Source organism: Lepeophtheirus salmonis, chromosome 14, assembly GCF_016086655.4.
Source record: "Lepeophtheirus salmonis chromosome 14, UVic_Lsal_1.4, whole genome shotgun sequence".
Taxonomy (NCBI): Eukaryota; Metazoa; Arthropoda; class Copepoda; order Siphonostomatoida; family Caligidae; genus Lepeophtheirus; species Lepeophtheirus salmonis.
The window spans coordinates 43,500,547-43,525,202 of NC_052144.2; the positions used below are offsets into that span (position 1 = coordinate 43,500,547).

At 31.5% G+C, this 24,656-nt stretch overlaps 1 pseudogene; it reads left to right on the plus strand.

Moving 5' to 3' along the window:
- The first annotated feature begins 7,111 nt into the window (after nt 1-7,111).
- Nucleotides 7,112-23,222, plus strand: LOC121128877 (chromobox protein homolog 3-like; annotated as a pseudogene).
- Nucleotides 23,223-24,656: the final 1,434 nt, after the last annotated feature.

Below are 24,656 nucleotides of genomic sequence, written 5' to 3' on the forward strand. Positions count from 1 at the left end.
GGGGATCAGCTACAATCAGCTGTGACAAGGGAGGAGGGGAAGAAGTGTCGATCCCTAATTCTACTTTGAAACTCACAAGGCCTTACTATTATAACTCTGGTTCGGGGATCCTTCTTATATGAAGACAGACGAAAGGTTTTGAATATAATTAAATCTTTTAAGGAAAAGAAGTTCCCTTCTCAGGAATTAAATAATAATGACAACTGCCAACACGTTGTTACCTTTAGTGTATCACGGAACTGTTCATCTAAAAAGAAACAGGGAAAAGGACTGAAATCATTTGGTAGATAGCGAAATAAGTCAATCAAACCAACTGCTATTTATATATTATTTACTCCCAGACACTTATTGTCATAATATTTTATAAAATTAAAAGCCTTCATAGTATTTTATTCGATACTGCATTATAATATTGCTTAGTAATATTTTAACTAAAGTTTTCTATTTGTAAATGATAGCCAAAAAATTATTCATAGAAATGATAAAATGGCCAGTATACAGGGTGCGTGAACAAAATTTGCCACTTCAAAAAACAACAACTACAAGCTTATTTTATAATATTTATTGATAAAATAAAAACGAATATCTTTATTAGGATATAGAGCAGCTATCTATTCAATGTAGACGCCGTCTGCGGCCAAAACACTCTCAAAGCGGCTACGAAACCGAGAACAGGCATTTTGGATCTGCGCGGCTTCTATCTCACTGAATTTCTCCTTGATGCAGGTGATGAGAGACTGCTTGGTGTTATGGGAGGAGCAGTTGGTCATGTTCTCCACGTAGGACCAGACAAAGTAGTCCAACGGGTTCAAATCCGGTGATGAGGGAGGCCAAGAGGAGAAGGGTACGAACGCAAAAGCATTCCTTTTCAGCCATTCTTACGTCCGCTTAGCTTTGTGGGCCGGAGCCGAGTCCTGCTACCACATCCACGGCCTGTCGCTGACAACAGACTTGCCATGGCTCTCATGGAACGCTGGGGGTCCTCGTCGATAATGTCCCTGACCTATTTGATGAAGGTGACGTCCCGGACAATCCTGGTGCTCTTCTCCTCCTTCTTGTCAACAACGTCCATCGGGTCTGATGACTCCTCCAGTTGATTCCTGAGACTTCTGACCGTTCTAACTGGCATTGACAGAAGGCCAGAGATGTCAGCATTGCTTAATTTCATGTGATCACTAAGCATAATCTGAATAGTAGTGCACCAAGATCTCTCTCATTGAACATAAATTATGAATTGCATTTGCTCTGCTAAACTCAAAAGCTCTGATTGTGAGCAGGCTGACGTCATATGAGCCGATTGTTGTGGAAGAAGTGAGGGGAATAATTTTGCCAGCATCTTCCGAGAGTTTTGGCCTTATCGCTGAAAATTACAAACATAGGAACAGATACATGGTCGACCGCAGTAGAAGTGATCAAGTTTATTCCATTTATGGGATCCAAACAAGGAAGAGTTTTTAACAGAATAATCAAGAATTTTAAGAAAAGCTTGTCATAGTATCATATTTTATCATTTTAATTTGATGTATTACACATCATTTGGAGATTTTATTTCGTGCTAATGAATTTGTTCTGCATGTATAGTTAGAGTAGATATGGTTCAACTCCGGGGCACTAAATTTAAACTACTTTTTTTATAGGTATCTGCAGGTAATTACCCTGGACTTCATTATTATTATATTTATATTATTTTTTTGTTTAAATATATATTAATATGAAGGAACCGAATAAAGAAAAAAAAATAGTTTTTTTAATATTATTTAATCTTTTTTTCTTCATTAATTTAGAATACCACTCTGAGAGGCAGGACGACTCTTGTAGTATTATTATTACGTATATAATATAAACTATTTGCAAATAATAGTCCCGTTCAAATAAAAATAAAGCATAATTGATTGGAAATGACGATTGAATATTTAAAAATCACTCGTCTGGAGTACAAAAGAGAGGATTAGAGAACAGGAGACATCAAAGTACGTCTTTGGAAAGATAAATAGTTTGAGAGCCTCGGACTCGAAGAGACTCAATAAATAATCCGAAGCTGGACATTAACCATGAGTGAGATATTGAAGGAATCCTAGGAATTGGTATACTTTTATCATCACATCAGATTCAATATATTCTCTTCCAAGGTGGAGTTGTAGTATGGATAAAAATCTCGACATTTGGGTTCCCAACCAATGAGGAAGGTTTCTCCTTCTAATTCCTTTTTTTTATTTTATATTGGTGAATGTCAAAAGGGGTGGTTGTCAGGGGTGTTGGTTGTTTAATCAGGGCCACCTTGCGGACAAATATATATTTAGTTTGTTCACATGCTCTATTAAAAAGCTGCCAATATATATCACAATATGATTTGAATTATTTTATTTTAATACAAACTAAAGAATCAGATAAATACAAAATAAAATCCAAATTCTTAGACCCATCAAGAATCCAAATTGGATCAATCTTAGAAATGAGTTATTTTTGTGAAGAAAAAAGGGAGCGGGGATCAAATTGTTGCCTACTTTAAACCTTGATAACTTGAAGACGACATTATCAAATAAAAAACCGGTTACCAAATAGGAAAGCTATTCTCGTCAGCTGACGATACGTAGTTCAGTTAGCATCATGCCGTCATCATATGAGGAGATAAAGAGCTATAAGTGGAACGAGGAGCTTTCGAGGTCCGCCGTAGTCATGGCATTGGTTAATAATGGAGGTGAAATCTCCAATTCAACGATTGCTTCAACCTTAGGAGTGAATTTACGGACTGTTCAGTGTATCCGTAAGAAACTAGAGGACACCTGGGATGTTGATGCCACCATAAAGAGGGCACCCAAGGAGGAGGGCGCCGACAGGAAGGTCAAGGACACCGACTTTGTCGACAAGGTGAATAAAATGGTTGAGGATAACCCTACCAGGTCCATGAAGGCCATGGCGAGGCCCTGGGCTGTGAGAAAACAATAGGACTCAGCACCCTACCATGTGTCCAAAATCTCCATGCAGTGGTTAACTGAGAACTGTTAAGACATCGGAACCAAGGATTTGTGGTCTCCTAACTCTCCCGACCTTAATCCTTTGGACTATTTTGTCTGGGGCTATGTCGAGAGACATACCAACAGACATCCCCATAGCACCAAGGCCAGCCTGATGGACTCCATCAAGGAGGTATTCGGCAAAATGGACAATGAGATGGTTAGAAGAGCCTGCAGGCCGGTTCAAAGGCCGTATTGAGGCCGTTATTGATGCCAACGGTGATTATATTGAATAAATGGCTACTCTATACCTATATGCTCGTCAAAAATGTATATTTTGTGTTGTTTTTTGTAGAAAAACTTACGGTCTTACGGTCCTAGCTATCTTTTTATTTTCTTCACTCCTAGATAACATTGAAGAATATAAGAACTAAGAAAAATAATGAATGAAATCTGAAACGTCTAATAATACGCTCCACTTTTGAAAGAGGAATTATATTGAAAATACGTAGTAGTGGCTACGTAGTTTTTAGTTTCCATAAAAGATCGATAAGGACCGGTCCTAGGAATGACACATTTTATAAGGGCCGGACTGTTAAGATTGCTGTCTTTTAGTTGTTTTAGACGGATCCAATGCTACTATTGTACTATTTCTGCATAAATAAATTGTATGACAAAGTTTTAACGAAATATTTCTACATGTTCGTTTAATTATTCTATCTAACCATGTAAGTTTATAGAGCTACTTCAATCAACCAACCAACCAACCAACATTCTTGGCCTTAATCACATGTTATCATCATCATTGTGGAAAGGAGGCGGGAAAAGGTGGATTTTTATATAAATTTTCACTACATTAATTTCCAAGTAGTTAAATATATGGGGTAGAAAATAATAATAAAAAAAATTAATGTATTTTTTTTTTGGCTCGGGCCGTTGTTTTGTTTTTCTTTATTACAAAGCAAACGCCTAGGTTCAGGACCCTCTCAGCCTTCTACGAGCCTGTGTGATTCTTAAAGAGAATCTCTCTTAAGAATGGTTAGAAAAATTATCTCCTCTTTATCATTTTGTAGCCCGCCCCTTGGAAAATGAGATTAATCTTTTTGTTTCTATTTTCGGAGGGTTCTTATTCTCGTTACTCTAAGAAATAACTGGAATGATTATAGATAATATATATATTTATAATCATATCCAACTCTTTTTTGATTAAAAAACAAAAATAAACCGTGAAATAAATTGATGATTTTCTAATTTACATACTTTTTAAGGATGCTTACAATTAATATTGGTTTTGGGTTTTTATTTAAGGCTCAAGATTGCAATCTCCACATTTGATGATCTCAAATATTTTACAAATTGTGGAGGTCATGAACAGATGTACCCAAATTCTGAAAAGGTTTTTATTTATTTATTTATTAAGTAAGCTTTTTTTAATGTTTATGCAACTATTTAGAAGGCTTTTTAAAATGATCAGGGTAGTTTACTGTACAAATGTTACTTTTTATTTTACTTTTCATTAGAAGCATTGTAAAAAATCATTATTTAACCAAAAAAGGTCCATTATTTATAACCTATGTACAGTATTTTGATTGTACTTAGATAAATATAAGTGAGGCAATATACTGTTTCAATAATAGTGTCTTTGGTTTACTTAGATACTTGACTAACTTCAGGATTGTTTGAAAAGAAGAGAATCTGTAGAATACATTTTGATAAATTAAATGATTAAAATTTAATTTTAATTTCAACAAGACTTCAATTTTGCCACCATATTTTGACAATTAATTCAATACATCTTTGGGACTAAGATGTTTTCAAAAAGATGTTTCTTTGATGTTGTTTTTAATATAAAAAAACATATTTTTGATAACGTTTTACCTGTTTTTAATTTATAAAAAACGTTTCTTTTTATTTATTAGAAACGAAAATTGATTTTATTGATATATTTTCTATTTCTGGCTTAAAAAAATTAAAAGTTAGAGTAACTCATTACCCAAATACAATAAATTAATTCCCCAAATTTGAAGGGTCTGGGAGCCTCTATCATTCCTACCAGAAGATTTACACATAAATATATATTTATACCGAGTGGTCCATTAAAATTTGAGTACTTTGAATTTTAAACTTGAATAAGATATAATTTATTAATTAAAAATAGAATTTAAACAAAACTAATACTATAAATAGATGTGCAAACGAGCTCTCTTAATCTTTAATGTAACTGCCCTTACGGCAGTGATGGCTTCCAGGTGGCGGCAAAATGCCTGATATCCGCTGTAGATGTAGTCCTATATGATGGCGTTCTAGTGCTGGGTTACAGGGGCTTTGAGAGCCTCGGTGTTTGGATGAGAGACACTACAGATTTTCTCCTCGAGATGTACTCTAGTGTCAGAAAAGAGTGCAAAAGACCCATTCAAATGAGTCTTGGAATAGGGCAGATGTGTTTCTTTCATTGTTGGTGTCAAAAGGGGCCTCTCTACCCTCACAAGGCTCTTTTTTCTCACTATTTTTAATAGTTCTCTGGATAGTCTGGTATGAAATCCTGATATCTCTTGCATGGGCCCTCATGGACTTGAGAGGACTGACCTGGGTTGTTTTCTTTAACTTATCCGGCTTCTTCTTCCTTTCCAATGGTTTAGACTTGCTGACGGCATAAATGGTGGTCTTAGAGACGCCCAACTTCTTGAAATGCACAAAAGGAAATTTGTCAATCACACTCAAGTGTCCTTTTCTCGACTTGTTCGTAGGCTAGAAAGCTCAATTTGTTTTGTTTTGTTCCTAATAGTTTATGTTTTAATATATCGAAATATGAATTAATATCAATCCCTCAACCTTAATTAGTTATTGTGTTAGTAAGTATTCAGATTTCAATGGATCACTCGGAATATAAAACACAAGTAAATAAAATTGTACTTTTTTATCAATCTTTAAAATACCATATTCAATTATAGTAATCCTGTATGAGTTGATCATGGATGTTTACATATTTAGTTTTCTCGTATCAAATCTGAATTTAAAAGAGTTTAAGTATAATATGTAATTCATAGGACTTTTTTTTCTATTGACTTGTATAATCATTCAACGCTTTCATATGGATTTACGTCACTGGATTCAAGTAGTAAACATACTCAAATTTGACTTGTGACACAAGTTTTACATAGCCCATTTTCTTGTTGCACTTTAAAGGTACAACATAGCTCCCTTAAGCCGGATCTCGAGGAACGGGGATCATATAACCACTATAAAAGAAATCTTCCTTATCGAATTAATTATATATGTACTCTAGTAAATGTCTAATTCAGACCTTTATTAAATCCCAATTATAAACAAATTTGCGTATTAAGGGTTGAGGCCTTTATAAGTTTCTACTATGTATATATATTTTTTTTCTTTGTTACTTTTTTTGGATGCAATGTATTAATCGTGAGATATCGCTCACTGAAGACATCGAGCGAAAAACACTCATAACTTTATACTTAACTTAAACCTATTTATATAAATAATCGTATTAAAGTGTTGATAATTTTTGGGCATAAGTCTTACAAAAGCTAGCAATGGTTCCAACTTTGAGTAAAATCATTTTAACTTACTTTTGTGTTGACGGGGCAAATGTATGAATTGGCAAAACTGTAGTGCTACTTCCAACAAGTAACAGTGATTATCAATTGATGAGCCTTTGTTTTTTACTCATACTTTAGGTATGATATATATATTTTCATGAGCTGTGTCAAGTAGGAACCTTCTCCACATTAAATCAAATGACATCCTGGGCTTGTAGTCATTCCTAATGTTTATTGTTATTATTTTTATTGTTGTTGATGTTCTGCCTGCATGTTTTGTGTGTGAATGAGTTATAAGCTATGTCTGTTGATTGCACAAAAAAATAATTTAAATTCCTCTAGTTACTTGAACAAAAAAAAAAAAATATATATATATACAAAGACTGAACAAAATGACATACAAGAAAAAGTTTGTAAGTAAAAAATATGTCAACAAATTCAATTAAATATAAATCAAATTCGCATATAGATTTATTCCCTATTTAATTTATGTATACGGAGTGGTCCATTAAAATCTGACCACTTTAAATTATAAACTTCAACAAGATATCATTTATTAACTAACAATAGAATTTCAACAAAATTAATAGTATAAACATGTGTATGCCTGAGCTCTCTGAATCATTAATATTGGCGCCCTTAGAGGCAATGATGGCTTCCAGGCGGCGATGGAAGGCATTGACATCTGCTCCGGATGTAGTGGCTATCATGCGCGTTACAGTACTCGGTGACAGTGGGTTTGAAGGCTTTGGTGGTTGGTTGAATTACACTGCAGTTTGACCTTTTTGATAGAGTCATTCTTCCGTTCCAACGATTCAAACATGCTGAGAGCGTGGACAGTGGTTCTGGAAAGATCCAACTGTTCACGTTCAAGTGCCATTTTCTCGACTTTTACGTAAGATAGAGGGCTCAAATTTGTTTTGTTTTCTACCTAATTTTGTATGCTTCAATATATCAGAAATTGAATTAATTTCAATCACTCCACCTTCATTAATAATTGAATGTGTAAATGTTCGTACATATTGTAGCACTGCGTGATGGCTACAAAAGTTTGAACATATGGCCTGTTTGTCTTGTGAATTGAATTATCATTATCGTTTTACTTGATATTTGTACAAGAAATTTCTTTTTTTTTGTTTTAAAGTTAGCAAATTTTCTGCTTTCAGTACAGAAACTCAATGTATGTACTTTGTATATTAAAGGGAGAAAAAACATATACATATTTATATGTATAAGGTAATTTAATTAGCATCCATTAATTTTCCCTAAAAAACGAATTCCCTAATGAACTAATGTTATTTGTGTTTATAAAAAAACAAAAACAAAAAAGTAAAATTTGGAAATGATCCAGAAACGATTGGTAACCTTGGAGTAAGGTCCTTTGTACCTACCTCTTTTATTTTTGTTTTCCTTGATCGGTTAGTCATTAAACTTTTTTTTTTTTGTTAAATAAAAATCCCTTTCATGAAACCATAATATAAGCAATTTATCAAGATTGTTTTTGATTAAAACCATTTCGTAAAGAAGAAGAAAAAGAAATATTGGGGAAAAAAATAGGTAGAAAAAAAAAGAGTTTGATTTCTCCACCTCTTTTTTTTTTTTTTTTGTTCAATATTCCTTGTGCAGTCAAAAAGGTAGTTAGAATCACAACAAAATCATTTTCCAACCATTTTCCTTCAGGGCAAGAAATTAAATTGAATTTTTAATTAGGGAAATCATTTATCAAATGATTTCTCAAAAAAATAAAGGAAAAAGTATAATTCCTTGCTAAACGTTTACACTAAGGTCCACGTTATCTTACTAGAAGTGTAAATTCTAAGCATTTTCTCTGTGTTAAAAAAACCCCATGTCAGTTTGAATAATGTTTTCGGAGGAGATCAGCTTAGCTGTCATGACTGTGAGATGAAAGGGGATTAGCTTAAGCCCCACTTCGTATCGAGCAAGGAGATAGATCGGAACAACTACGTTTTTTATCCTGAATTTTACTCTGAGTCTAATATTACAACTCTCTATAGTCAGAGGTCTCTAAGTCAAATGTAAAAATAACCGATTTTTAAGCAGCACAATAATCTAAGATGTAGGTTAGCAATTCCTCTTAAGTTCATACTTCAGTTGTAGCATGGGACACAGCACGACCTTCTAGTGCCCGTCCCGTAATTACAACACTACATAGTGATAGCATTAGGAATTGAATATTGAATAAAATTCTTATCATTTTTTTAAAGAAAGAATATATAAAAACATAACCAAAATGTTCCTTTAATTGGTCAGATAGAACTGCACTTTTAGCTAAGAATAAACATTACAGTATTACAAATACTACATCTGACGTAAGAGTTGTATTTGAAGACCATATACATCATGTATATTCATTTCTCTAGGAGTAAACCCGTGAATCGGACATAAACTCATTGAGTTTCTAGAGAATAATTTATCGGGAGCGAGTTGTCCATTCATCTATGCCTCTCCACTTAATCAAAATGATGTGGAAATTGCTGTAACAGAGATCATGGAAGGTCCACATAGCCTCTTGACGAGTGATACAAATCGTGTGTATTTTGTGCATGTTAAAAAAAGAAAAGCGAAAATCAATATGGTAACCCTGACAATTTGAAGAATGTTTAAGAAGAGATCAACTAATATTAGCTGTGACAAGGGATAAGAAAATAAACAAGGACACTGGCATGAATTACTCCATTTCCATTCTACTCTAAGTTCATCAAGGACGTTCAGTTATAACTCACCAACAAATCCTCAGGATTTGAAGAAAATTTTGGAGGAGAGAAAGAATAATATTCATGACATTTTAATAGATCAGCTACAATCAGCTGTGATTACGCTCCGTCTTTTATGAGCGCACACTAATGTTCAATCAGGGGTTGAATATAATTGAATGTAGTAGAAATGGAAGTTAACTACTCTGGAGTTAAATAATAGTGACAGCAGCTGAGGAAAAGAAAATTCCTTTTTCACATCACCGATTCCAAACAAAAGGGCCGGGTAAAAAATAATCCACAACAAGTTATCAGCGTTACTCACCGCTTTTCATGAGTACACACCCTTCCGCTTACAATTTATGGTCCGATGTTCTTTCCCCAAAAGGAGATAATATTGATAACATCCTTACAAAAATAAAAAATCACGCTTTGTGTAGCCAACAACAACGAAAATCGCACGCCAAAATAAATGCTTAGGATTTACAACTCATATTGGACAGGTAATCAGGCATATGTATAAATATTAAACATACTTTGCATGTGTACACTAAATATTATGCTTGTAAATTCATGCGTAATTTGTCTATTTTAATTGATTTTACAAGGATAAAAAGTCATCTACTGAATGACGTCACTGACCAGTCCTTTTCTTTTTTAAATTTAATAATAATTAACGTCTAATATGTAACTTCACTCTAATATAAGTATGTATGTACTTAATATGTACGACCCATTATACAGGCATACATTTTTCTTCCACATTTAAATACTTGTAAATATGTGAGGGAATGAGGCGGCATCTCCTCTATTCTTGGGGACATGGCTCTACAATACAATGTGTTTAGCTAATTATTAAGACACTCTAAGAAAAGAGGAGACAACGTACATCAATGTAAAATATGCCCACTGTTCAGGGGTGTCCGCAAGAGTGGACTGTTGCTCCCCCTACCCCAATTAACCTTTTTTTTGAGGGGGGTTGAGGATCGAACCGAAACATTTTATCCGAAAATAGGGGTATTTTTTTTTTGCAAGATATATTTTCGTACAAAAAAGTCATTCGGCCAAATTATGCTACAATTTGAAAAGTTTGATATTTGAAATTATTAGCCAAAAAAATCTTTTTTTCGTGAATATCTCTGAATTTTTGAAAAAAATTCACATTTGAAATTTTTTTGAACATAGCCATCGGTTTTTGAATTTTTTATCCAAATAATTTAATTTTTGGTAAATATTTGTGGATTTTTGAAATTTTTTATTTGTGGATTTTTGAAATTTTTTATTTGTGGATTTTTTTAAAAGAAATACCAAAAGCGAAGCCAACCAAAATAATATATATATATTGGTGTTGAGACTCGGTTCAGACCGAATTGTTTTTCGGTTCGGTCTCAAGCGAATGATTCTAGACCAATTTTTTAGTCCAAACCGCAATCTCAGACCGTGGATCGATGTTTTTCGCTCTCACTTTGTAGACCGATTTTGATTCGGTCTTCCTTTATGGATCAATTTTTTTCCGGTCTCATATATTATGAGAGTCCCATTTTTTTCTAGATCAACTGTCATTGATTTTTTTTTACCAAAAGTTTCAAAAGTACACAATAAGTTCTAGAACAAATACTGTATACATATAAGAGACGGCGTGGGATCAAAATCAATCCAAGCTATATCTGTTTAAACTTCGTATAACGTCATTGTCATATGATGTCATGTTATAAAAAATTTATATGTAAAATAGGTCTATACTGATTTTTTTGGTACCGAACCAGACCGAATTTTCTTTTGGACTGATTTAGACCAAATTTTGATATGAGACCGGTCTAGGATATCCAAACTGAAAACCAACACTAATATATAAAATCCTGCGGACGTTCCTACTCTTTCACACACGCTCAATCAAAAAGGAACAATAAATGAGACTAAAACTGTTATTTTTCTATACAAATATCCCCTCCATATCAATATAACAAAATATGAACATAGACAATTTTAATATTTTTTTCATGATAAAAGGTGATCCTTTACCATTAATATTTTTCTTTAAGGAACGATAATACGTCTCGGAGAATAAATGTATGATTTTTGTGCAAGTGGCAATTTCTTTGTCATAAAATGAAAAATTTAATTATAATTTGGGTGTTTCCAATACATTGATAACATCATTTCATTTTGATTTATACAAATGACATGATTATTTATTTATGAGGCATATAACTCTGGGCATTTGTGCTATTCCTATCCCACAAAATACTTTTATTTTAGTGATTTGTATTAAAATAGTCAAAATTTCACTATTAGCATATGGATCATCCAATGAATTCCAGGCACTTTATATCCTGCATTTAGAATTATTCATCTCATTTTATGCTTAGAACTTGTATAATTTGTTTAAATGTATCTCATGTACTTCAAGGGGTTGCCTATCTATCTAATTAATGAAGCCTGTCCTTTGCAACATAATTTGTACATATTATGCAAGAGTGTAAAATCATGTATTATCTATAATGAAATCGGCCAAATATTTTATTTTCTGTGCAATTTGCCAACATTTTAATATATTTGTTAATAAATTGAAAAAAATTTCATCTTTGATCTGGTTGAATAACCACAATTGAATATATATAAAGCAATGCCTTAAACAAAATAAAGGCATATATATATATATTTTTTAAGAGGTCAAATTTACAGGGATATCTTTTGAATTCGTTCTCTACGTTGAGTCAAAGTTTTTTATTTATTATTTAAATTAATTGCTTTCTGGAAAAAGAAAGCCGTTATTTGGGGTATGTGTTTCGCTCTTTGTGATAGAAAAAGGTCATACGTCACAGAAGCAAAGTTGTTGTTACTTAAATATGTAAGCTTCTGACTGCTCAGATACAAGGCAAGAGCATCCCAGGTAAGATTTGTATTATCATTAATTAAAAATACAATATAAATACATATTTAGAATGAATCAATAAAGAGGGCATAACTCTGTTGTACTTCTACGACTGCCTTGATGCATAGCCGAGAGTTTTCAAAGCTATAATCGATTCATACAATATAAATATAAAGATACAGGCAACATCTCAACTAACGAACGTATCCTCTATTCATTGATACATATTTTGGATATTTTCATATCATATACTCGATTTTACAATGAACATATGTGTGGTTTTTCGATGAAACAGGGTAAACCTTTTTTAATTAGTCAAATACAATATTAAATTACTGAAAAACTGTCTAAAAAGTTTATATTATATAGAGAAGTTCAGTCAATTTGATCGTGCGGTATTTGAACTTTAAATCGAATGTTGATATCATCAATATAATCAATTTCAGTGGGTGAGGCATGTTCTTGACCAACTAATCCCTTTCTTATTTTCATTATTCCCGCAATACTATGATAATATAATACATACACACTCTTTTTAAAAAATAATATCCACGTCATGACGTCTATGTCATGTCTTTTATGTTCAGTGGTACCAAATAACCGATTTTTATGAGGTTCAGTTGACCTTAAAAACTAGAGCTTCTAAGGGCTTTATCACTTTTTTAAATTAACATAAATTATAGTACTCATATCAACGTATACATTTATCATACCGTCGCAATATTGAGATAAAGTATCCTTGCTTGCTTTTATGTGATCGTCACTCATATATGGATATTCGGTTGATAAAAAGGAAACCCATATATTCTATTGACGAATTCCGAATTCAATTATCATTCGATTCTCAAATCGAATTTTTTAATTATGTTGGTGCATATTACTGTTGAGACTCGGTTCAGCACTGATTTTTTTCGGTTCAGTGATTTTATCTAGGCCGATTTGGAGCGATTTTTCGGTCCAGACCGCCGTCTCAGACCGAATTCACTCGAATTCAGAATTCCATATTCCACGAGAGACAGCGGTACTAAAATTCATCCGAGTTGTCTCTGTTTAAACTTTGTATGACGTCATCGTACTTGAAAATACATATAATGTCATGCTATAAACATTTTTTCTATAAAATCCGTCTCGACCGAATTAGTTCGGTCCAACAAAAAATATAACAATATCCGACCGGTCTAGATTTCCATGACTGAAACCCAACACTAGTACATGTTTCTTCAACTGTTGCATTGTATTTCGTTTTTGACAGATTAAAAATTTGGACGTCCGTGTTTGTGCGCCATTTTTGATTTATATTTCGGGAGTAATTATTTAAAAATTCAAAATTTAGAATTTTGTAAAAATAACTATTTTAGAAAAATAAAGAATCTTTCAAAAGTTTTAAAAGAAGTTTCCACTCATTTGTTTTTTTCTCTCCGTTTTTTTCTATTGTAGAAAATCGCGTAGCACGCCAAAAGACGTCTATTTTTTATTTTTTTAAATGTCCCTTTAATAGATCAGATAGAGTTGCCCAGATTCAGTATAAGCAAACATTATAGTATTAAAAATAACTTCAATTGGCCTAGGAATCTTCTTTGAAGTCCATGTACAATCATGTAAGTTATGCGAATTTTTATTAGCCCGCCCGTTTTTTCAGAATTGGTAATCTGGAGAAGGATTTTTTTTTTATCATTGGCAGTTGTCATTATTATTTAATCTCTGAGTAGTGAACCTCCTTTCCTAAACAAATTTAATTATATTCAAAAACTAATTGAACATTTGCGTGTGCCCATAAAAGACGGAGTGTACCCCTGAGGATTTGTTGCGGAATTGTAAGTCCTTCTAAAACATTCCTCAAATTGTCAGGGTTGCCATATTGATTTCCCGTGAATTTCTTTCCACACAATGTTCATCACTCTTCATTTACTTTGAATAGATTTCCTTCTGTAAGAACGCCCGAGACAAGAAATCTACGTACATTGAGTTGAAGATAATAATTCCTTCCTAGTCCATTGAACTACGTGTTTCCATTCTAACCTTCTTACTACCAAAAAAATAAATGCCTGATATTATTGTCAACATACATTGGAGACATGCATACCAACATAAAAAAAATGGAGACTCAGTTGATCATTTAATTTGAAATGGGAAAACAGCGGACTCTTTTTGATCAGAGTAAGAAAGGTGAACCTTACTTTACAAACATCCCCCTCCGTTAAAAGATATTTATATACATACCTAGGTATATAAAGGACGATGCTACACATTAAACTGCACGTGTTAAAGTCCAGGTACCCCTGAATTTATTTATATTTATTAGGTACTTTTTTCATTCCCGTGAACTTCTTAGAAAATTGACTTTAAAAAAAGAAAGATATTCATGCATTATTCATACTTATGGATATATATATAAATAATTCTTTCACCTTTGTCAAAGATGATGACGTGGTCACAAGAACAAAAGAAGATGGGGGGGGGGGTTATAAAAAAATAATGAAATCATTGATTTTTAAGGTATAAATTAATATATAGAAATTATATATACCATAATTTATGAGACAACTACAATAAATGTCGAATTTATTGTAGTCAAAATCAATACATTTTCGTACAAGTGAATAGTGATTTGCGTATTTTTGTTTTATGTAATAGTGGGTAGGAAGTAAACTCTCCACTCCAAGGGTTACTATTAGGAGGGGCGTTAAAATCAAGTTTTAACATTCGTATGCAAGAGCGGATTCTAAGCACAGACTCTTGAAAAAACAATTTTGAATTTCCAATGGTTTTTTAATATCTTTATTCATGTCATACATGTAGATTAATGGTATTCAAAACCCAAAAATGAATATAATATGAATTGGTAAGAGGAATTGGGTTATATGAACATAAATAAGCATTTTACTTTAAAATTAGAACTCCTATCCAAGATCTAGAACTAAAACCCATGAAATATTTCAAGGATCACAAAATTATATAATACAATTTAAAATATAATAATCAATCCATTGGTCTCACTCAATGAAAGCGTTTATAACCCCGAACAATTGCTTTAAACTACTCATGTATTTTTAAAGAAAAAGTACCATATCTTGCTGCAAAGGACAAAACTATTGCTCTTAAGTTATCTCTAAGAATTGCATCTCAGTAAATCAATTTATTGGCAATAAGATCTATAGTGCTCAAAATAGCAAAATATATCCCCCTTCAAGCTTAATAGAAATACAAGGTTAGACCATCATGTAATCGTGTTTGCTATAACTTTTAATTTGATGTATCGTACGGACTGATTGGCAAGACAGACAGATTTTAACAAAAGATGCATCCACTTATAGTCTATGACGTCACTATTGCTAGAATTTTCAATTTAATGTATCGTACCGACTGCTGGGCAAGAAAAACAGATTTTGACAAAACACGCCACCACTCATCTACTATGACGTCAATATTAAAAGCGGTGTGGAAGTCAAACATCAGTCGTAGACGCGTTTTGGTATCTAAAGTTGATAATTCTGTAGAGAAAAACGCCTACAAGGAGAAGGGGGGAGAAAGACTTATAATATCATTGTTAAAAATACTGATGTGATTATCACTTCAGCTGCCTGCTTTATGATGATATTTGAGGGTATAACGAAAGTATTTATTAGCAAGAGGTTTAATGAAGATATACTACGTATAATTGACTGAGACGTTTTTTATCCGTTACAGTAGATTTGAAAACGTCACATTCCATGAAATTGTAATTTATTATTAACCATATTCTCAGAATAATAACCAATCAAACGACAAAGTAGAGTATTTCGAAATATATTTGAAGTTCCAAGTTGTAAAGGAAGGCTTAAATTAAATATAATCTACATACTAAAAAATAAAACATCATACATTTATGTTAAATATACAAAATTAAACAATTGGAATCATATAAATAATAATAACAATAAATTATAAATACAGAATATTGTAATAATAAATTGATTCAAATAATATTTTCTTGGTCTGACATCGGAATTCAGTTAAATATGTCATAACTTTAGGTTGCAAAACACAAGCCAGACATAGAGTTTAATACAAAAGATCACCCCTTTTTCTTCATGTGGAAGTTGCTGTATACAATTATGCACATGATAGATATATCTCAACAGATGAGATCTAAATAATTATTAATAATAAAGTAAATGTCAAAATCATAAAATTAGACAATAAATATACTAATAAAAACAATGTTATAATTAAATCCATAGTAAAGATTTAGTGCAAAAGCTAATTATGTAGTAATGTCCGGCGATATTACTCCTTATTAAGAGCATCAAAAAAGATTTTTCCCCCGTTATTTATGATTATATAACAACATACTATTATCATGAAGGATATACTCAATTGCTAATTATAATGCTACACCTAATGCAACAACCCCCGTTGATGTGACCATTTAAGCAGTTATTTTTGCCTTTTATGAGTTTTCTAAACACCATTTATTGTAGCTTATCAACCATAGCTCAGCCTTAAGTGATAAAAAAGTAATATTTATTGACTATATAATATTGGAAAACCTAATGATCATACCCAAGTCTTTAAGTGAAGAAACTAGTCTCAAACAAACTAGTTGCAACCATCCAAAGCTACTAGTCCCGTTGTTGTGACCATTTAAGCACTTGTTTTTGCCATTTAATGAGTTGTGTATCATAATTCTTGATAATTTTAGCTAAAATAGAATCATATTTTATGATTAGATTTAAAAAAAAAAATGAATACTTACTGTTAGATAGTACAATATTCAGAGTTCCATTTCGAAATTAGTAAATATTCAATACTTTTTACTGATAACTTGATCGTAATTTGGTGTAGATGACTCAAGACATGCTGAAAATTATCTTAACTTCACAATTTACAATGGGGGTATTTCCATAAATCACATCATTACTAACATCCTACATTAATTAATGATGGTTCCTCGGGAAGGAAAGAATTTACACGGGTATTTCTCCATAAATTTTTTGAACGCAGGATGATTAGCAATGGATAAGTTTTGTATTACATGCAATAAGCATCTTTGTGAGATCAAAGCTAAGATCTGACTTGATGGATTCATCGTTAACTTGATTTTATAGATGAATATCCATACTCTTGTTATGAAATGAGGATAATGAGTGGCGTGTAATTCTAGACAGGGGACTAAAGGCACATTTATATCGACAAATCCGACAAGCCATCTGTTTCTCACCCGGTAAGTATTTCCAAATTCCTGGGCCTCCATTTTCAGAAATCAGGACAGAAGGCGACGTCATTTTGGGGATTTTATTCAGTTCTCTATCGACTATCACCATCTCATATTATATTAATATTGAATAATAAAGGCAGGAATGATAACGTTCTTGATAGAAGAAGATGTATATTATTTAATCAATGATGCCAAAAGTAATTCTTCTCTTCTCCTCGCACGCTTTTGTATTCTGACCAAAATTATCAACCTTAGGTATAGCCTTGTATTTCTATTAACCTTGTTGCCTTTAAGATATTAACGTTACCACCCTTCTTTTAAGAGCTGGAATATAGGTCTTGTGTTCTTTTTTTCGACATTTTATCAAGTATTTATACTTTCAATGATACATTTTATATATTATATGAATCAACAAGTAATTTGTAATACTACAGAACCCACTTCACTGGTGGGGACAAGAGAGGGGGGGGGATATGACTCCTAACATCTTTGTAAAATATATAGTAACGATAATATTTATGAAAATAGAAAATTAGTATTACATAAAATCTATTTTGGCTTAAATATATGTGGGCTCAAATATATATATATATATATTTATCGTTCCTAACGGAAGCCACGAGTCAATAAAATAGCTTTTTGCAAAAATGTTATTTATTGTATCACCAATATTTAAGGCCTGATTGGAATCATTTAATCAATTTATATGAATTTGAACATAATTTAGTCCAGGGATTTACTTGATAGCATTTCATTTGAGGGAGTCAATTAAAAATAAAATTGATTTAATAGTAACATGTTCATATTGTTAGAAGTCTATTAATTAGAATTTTTCCTGCAATTAGCAACATCTATAAATATTTGATACCATAAATTAATAATTAAAATAAAGGAACTTTATTGTGATTGGAAAACAATAGATCCTAGAGATATCCCAGATAATTTCCAGCTATCCAGCCTTTCAATTAATTCAAACAGAATTTTAAAAGCTAATGCCCTTCCCATACTAATCAAAGGATTCTGTCGTCATAGGACATATGTCTTTGATTAGTAGATTTTAATGTCATCAGAAGATTACTCATATCTAATCAAAAGAACTTTAAAAATATGTTAAATAATTTCTCAGATAAATCAATGGTATGATCATTACTTTCAATTTGTAAGGTTTTTGAAAGATGAAACCATCATAAAATGACACATTCTGTTTGATAATATCTTTTTTCTGGACATTAAAAGTTGAATATCAATCAACTGTGACCAATGAATCATTTAAATCATACTCTGAGTTAATTATTTTGTAAAATTATTGATATTAAGTGAAGAATATATAAGTCAGAATTTATTGTATTTTACTATGAAAGGGTGTATCCGACGACCTTTCCTTATACATTGTACACATTCACCCATAATCAATCTATATCCCATTTGGGACTTGCTACATCAATACAAAAAAAATCTAAAATATACATGAAGAATATTAAAAATAATTGCTATTGTATTTCTGGAAATTTTATACCCTTCAGGAATATTGAATTATTTTTCAAACAAATTAATTTTTTATTTCTTCTCTTAATTCATCAATAGCTTTCCTTATTATCTGTTGTCCAAACATATGTACACTTGTTTTTAACTCAACTCTTCACATAACAGTAATTTCTACTACTTCAGCCACTTGCAATAAAATTTAGGACAGAGCTCTGATACTGATTTGATTCGATTTAGAAGTTCGTACAGTCTTTCTGATCCTTTGAATATCCAAAGTAATTAATTGGACTACAATTTTTTTCAAATGAAAAAGTAAGGATTATTTTCCTATTTATCACTTGAAAAAGGAACTTTAATGAAGCTTTTGAAATTCAGTAACATAACTTTAAAATTGAAACCTTTGAATCCCTTTGTAAATAGAGAATTTCGTAAAAAAAAAGAAAAAGAAATCATTTTTAAATGATAGGCTTTAGAAGATTAAAACTTTTTTAACATCAATTTTTCATTAATATTAGGAAAAGTAAATAGTTCTAAGTGTTTTTCGCTGGATGTCTTTAGTGAGCTATATCTCACGATTAATAGACTGAATAAAAAAAGCTAAAAGTAGGCTTAAAGGTTAAGCGTACACTTAAAAAAGTGGATTTGAAACTTCTGAATCCCTTTACAAATTGAGAATCCTGTTAAGAAAAGTCATTTTCAAATAGCTATGGAGGTAAAAATACGCCCTTTGAAGACGGAAACGTTAGAACCAAAACTTTTTCATTAATATATCAACAATTGATTGAATTATCAGAACACCCGAAAAATGGGACATCCTATTACAAACACTAAAACTTTTTTTTTTTGAAGAAGTTGACTTTTGACCTTAAAGATGACCTTACGACTATACTTTATTAATATAAAAAATATTCTAAAGCTATTGTTTCAAGTATAAAAGGGCTCAAAGGATTACCAAATTCCCTAGTATTTTCGTAATACATTGAAAATGTATTACGAAGACCATGTATCCTATTCACTTTGAACATATTTGTAGTTACAAGTTTTTATTTATATATATAGGGATGATAAAAATGTAGGGGGAACCACAACAAAAAAAAATCACAATCGGATTAGTTTGTTTTATCTTTTGATTCTTTTTCAAACTGGTTATATAGCTAATTTTTTATGATTTAACGCATTGCTTATCATTGATTTGAATACTATTTTTATTAATTTCTTCAATTTCATACAGTTTTGATAGATTTAGAGTAAAAGTATAGTATATTGGACGTATTCTTAAAGGTCCTAACATCTCTGTCCAGCAAATTAATAAACTTTGTTAATTATAACTACATTATTTCATCATTAATATTCTGTTTTCAAATTTAGAATAGTACACAATATGTTTGATATTTTTCGACTTTCAAGTCTCTTTGGTTGATCTGAGGAATATTTGAATATATATTTGAGGTAAACTATAGTCTTTTATCTCTTCATTACCCTAATTTTATCATGCTAAACTGAATGACAATCGCTGAAAGTCCAAGATAAATTATTTAGTATTAATAAGTTTGTAATGTTTGTTATGACGATGTTTTCGAATTTGTGTCATTTTTTGCATGGAAAAATTGGAACTACTCCGTCTATATCCAACCAGGTAAGGAGATAATCATTTTATTTATAATATAAATGATTTTTTATTAACATACCTGTAATATATAGGTATAGCAAGTAGAGTGCATACTTTACCGACTTTTATTAATAATAATTCATTAAATGATGACCTCGGATGATTTTTATTATTTGAAAAATATCTTCTCTTTAAACAACAACAGGCATTAATTGTGTTTTCCCCCTTCATATTCCTCCTCCAGACAATGCGATGTGATTAAACTCATATAAATCTTATTCTCATTAGAAGCAATATTTGTTATTATTTTAATGATTATTAAACTCTCTCGTGACTCAGATTGTTTTGTTTATTCTCTAGAAATTGATGATGATTGTTCTGTGGTGGTACATTAATGGCTCGTCTCTGACCTAAAGGTAGTTAATTAAAAACAATATTTTTTGTTTGTTATTGTTGTAGTAGACACAGCAGTGTTAGGTTCTTCTAACCCTTTCATGCACTGACTTGGAGTGTGTGCTTGCACCATTGCATCATCATCATTTGTTTCCATATTATTAATGTGGCTTGATAAGATCACTTAGGAAAACAACAAAAAAAAACTAAATAGTTTTAAGAAAAACCCTAATGAAGTTGATATCTGGAAGCATTACCCATAATTATTTCTACGGAAAAATTGTAAGTACATAACTTTATAGAACATTTCGTTTATAGATCGATATATATGTACATTTTTGAACATAATGAAATACTTTGAAATCTAACGTTAATTAACATCATTTAAGGTAGTTCGTTAATCCATCAAGATGTATATTTACAAGAATCTACCTCTGTTAAATATATACCTACCATTATCGGATTTCTGTAGATTTAAAAAAACATCAAGCCGGATCAAAAATCCATGCAAATTAAGGTATAAGGAATTTTAAAATTTGAGTTGTAGTTGATATCTGGACACTTGTAAAAGAGAAGAAAACGAAAAACCCTCTGAAAGGAATTGATCATTCCCTCCCATCAGCTAACAAATTATTGTATTAAAATCCCTCTCTAAAAAATGAACATAATCGATCGAAAAATGAACTCGATTGGGATTAATGCTATACTTCATGCAAAACCCACACCAAAGGAGATTCGAAACTAAAACAGGGGCTTTCAAGAAGACTATTTATAACGTCAAGAAGGTCATTAATGACGGTATTGGGATGGAGTCCAGCCTCAACAAGATGGCCTATTTGTTTTACAAGTTTTTTCGAAATTCGATTACGGCTAGTTCGAAAAAGTTGGAATGTAATAAATGATTAATTGTACAAAATTTAATTGACCTAGGAACTCATCTTTAGGTAGCATATTTAGTCCAAAATTTGAAAGTTGACAAAAGTTATTTAACTCGTGGATTATGATTAAAATATATAATTAATCCTTATTTTGCATAAATCAATGATGATAAGCATTATTGGATCATTCCATGTCAAATCAACGGGGGCATGTCAGCTTACCCTCTCAGATTTTGATGATTTTCCCCTCAAATTCATGAGTAAATAAAATGTGCCAAATTTCAGTACATAACTCTGAGTCGATTCCGAGATATAGATTCTCGTCTCAGACCAAAATTTTCAACACCACTTGTATGTCTTTTTAAAATTTGTTAACTTCTAATCAATCATATGAATGACTATAGTTTAGTTTTCTTTTTACAGTTTATATAAATCATAAGGTAAGTTTAAGATATAAAAACGTAAGTAAAATTGACCAAATTTCCGGAGAAAAGTAACCTCACCTTTGAGATCCCACTATGGGAGCTGCTATGGTAAAAAAAGCAGAGAAGATTTTTGGCGCAGTGATACTTCTATTTATGTAAAACATGTTCCCAAAGTCTCATATTCATAAGAAATCTAAATATTCTTAGAATTATGTACTGAAATTTGGTACACTTACTCTACTCATGAATTGAAGCAGGTGTCCCAAAAATCATCCAAATCTGAGGGGGTTCGATGACATTTTTTAATCATTTTCTTTGATTTGACATGAAATGACCCTATTCTAACCTATAGAAAATATTAATAAAGTTTTTTTTCTAAAGCTGTCCTATAGAACAAAAGAGAGAATCACATAACAAAAATATGATCTTTATTATTTTTCAATGATTGATAAGGACTTAAAAAAGAAGCCCTGAGGAGGTCAGATTGAAGAAGAGGAGGATGAATATTCCCTGGAGAAGGTTCTGGATTTGCGTGTGGGGACAGAATGGGAAGCTGATGAACCTGATGAAGTAGAAAGGTTACGGAGACAACACTTGAGATAATTTGAATAGGGAAGATTTCATTTAAATCTTTGGAAAAGGCCGGAGAATGAAAAAGGAAGGTAAAAAGACCAATAGCAGTGGTTATAACCTCACGGCCTCTTCCACGACTTCCAGTAGGAACCAAGAGGAGAAGCGGAAAAGTATAAGCACTTCCAACAAAAAAAGCAAATGCAGAAAACCGGATGATGATCGTCCAAGTGTATTTGACCGAAATCTGGACCACGAATGCATAATTGGAGATACGGATTCCTCAGGAGAACTTATCTTTCTCATCAAACAGGAAAGGCTTTGAGTAAGCGGATCTTCTACAAGCTCGAGAAGCAAATGTTTAATGTCCTCAAACATCGTTATTAAGTTCTGTAAAGAACGCTTCGCATGGGACAAGTCAATCCAAGAAGATGAACCTGAATGATTTGTTCAATAGATATAACCAAACAAAAATATTAAAATGAAGGAAATTGTTGAAACAGTTTGTGAAAAGTGAAGTGATTCATTTCCAAGGATTTAATGTTTGTGAAACCCCCTTCTATCATCGACCTCGTATACCATATATTAAACTTTTAGTCAAGATATTGGTAATTATACACGTCTGTTTTATCTTTTTCCTTTCTTTTTGTAAGAAAAACAAAAAAGAAGATCTTTCTTCTTGAAAATGTAAAAAAAATCATGTGTTCTACACGCGGATAATCAAAGTTTCCTAACTTTTATCTCTTTTTTATTTTTTGCTAAGTAAGACAGTTTTAGAAAGAAAAAAAAAATTTATAGATGACAAAAATGTCTATCAAAATTATTTACTGACAAAAAACGCGGGCACTCTCTGCTAGTAAAATATCAAATCAGAGATGAAACTTATCCTTAATTACAATAGCTAGCTGGTAATATAGCATTTAGCACAGTTTGGCTTTGAACCTACTCAAATATATCATAACAAAAATCCCTTCAAAAGTGATAAAAGACATTTGCAACCCGTACAATTGACAAATCAAGTAATACATATTTTTTAATACTAATAATTACGGAACACGTTTTTCCATACTCTGAATATTTTATGAACTCCTTTTTTTATATTCTATTTTTTACAAACTACGGGTCATTTTTTTAAATGAGTAAAATAGTTACAATTCAAACGGGAATCAAACTCTAACAATTATGTAATACATGTCCTAAGGAATGAATAGAACTGTATTATTTATTAATTAATTATTATTCTAACTTACTATAATTCTACTCTAACAAAAAATCGCCCTTTTTTGATCAACCACGTGGAAAAAATAAAATAAAAATAGATTGTATTGGTCAATAGAACAAATGAATAATAGAACGGATGGTTCAAAGTTCGTTTATTGCAGGATATCATATGTAGTATTTTACTGTTTCAAATAGTGTACATATCATTAAAAAAAACCTTAAAAACAATCAAATATCTAAGGAAAAACCTGAAATATATATGAAATATTTGTATTGTGTAATCAAATATCCATATACCATGGAGAAATGGAAGCTATGCGTGTTAAATATGAATAGACTGCCTCTCCCAACGCCAAGGAGAGCTTCTAGCTTTCATTATTTGGAGAGGCTTAGCCCCAAAAGTTATCAACACCGTCATATAATTACTTTTATAGATATGTTTATTTTACATATGTATATATATGATTTGTACAAATTACGATGTGTGTACTTCCACAAATTCTTTGTCTTAATTACAATATTGGTCGTTTTAATTACCCTATACTGATTTTTATTTCAATGCTTTAAAATAATATTATTATTATGTACTTATAAGTAATATAATTGTGGGGAATTGAAATTTATAATTTGCCGGAGAATACTTATATTTTAGGAATTTGTTTGTAAAACAGTCAAAAAATAAACCATTAATATATATCGTATATTATATCGTACTATAATTGATTTTGTATTGTTTTCAACTCGTACAACTTGCAACTTGTATACAACAACTTAT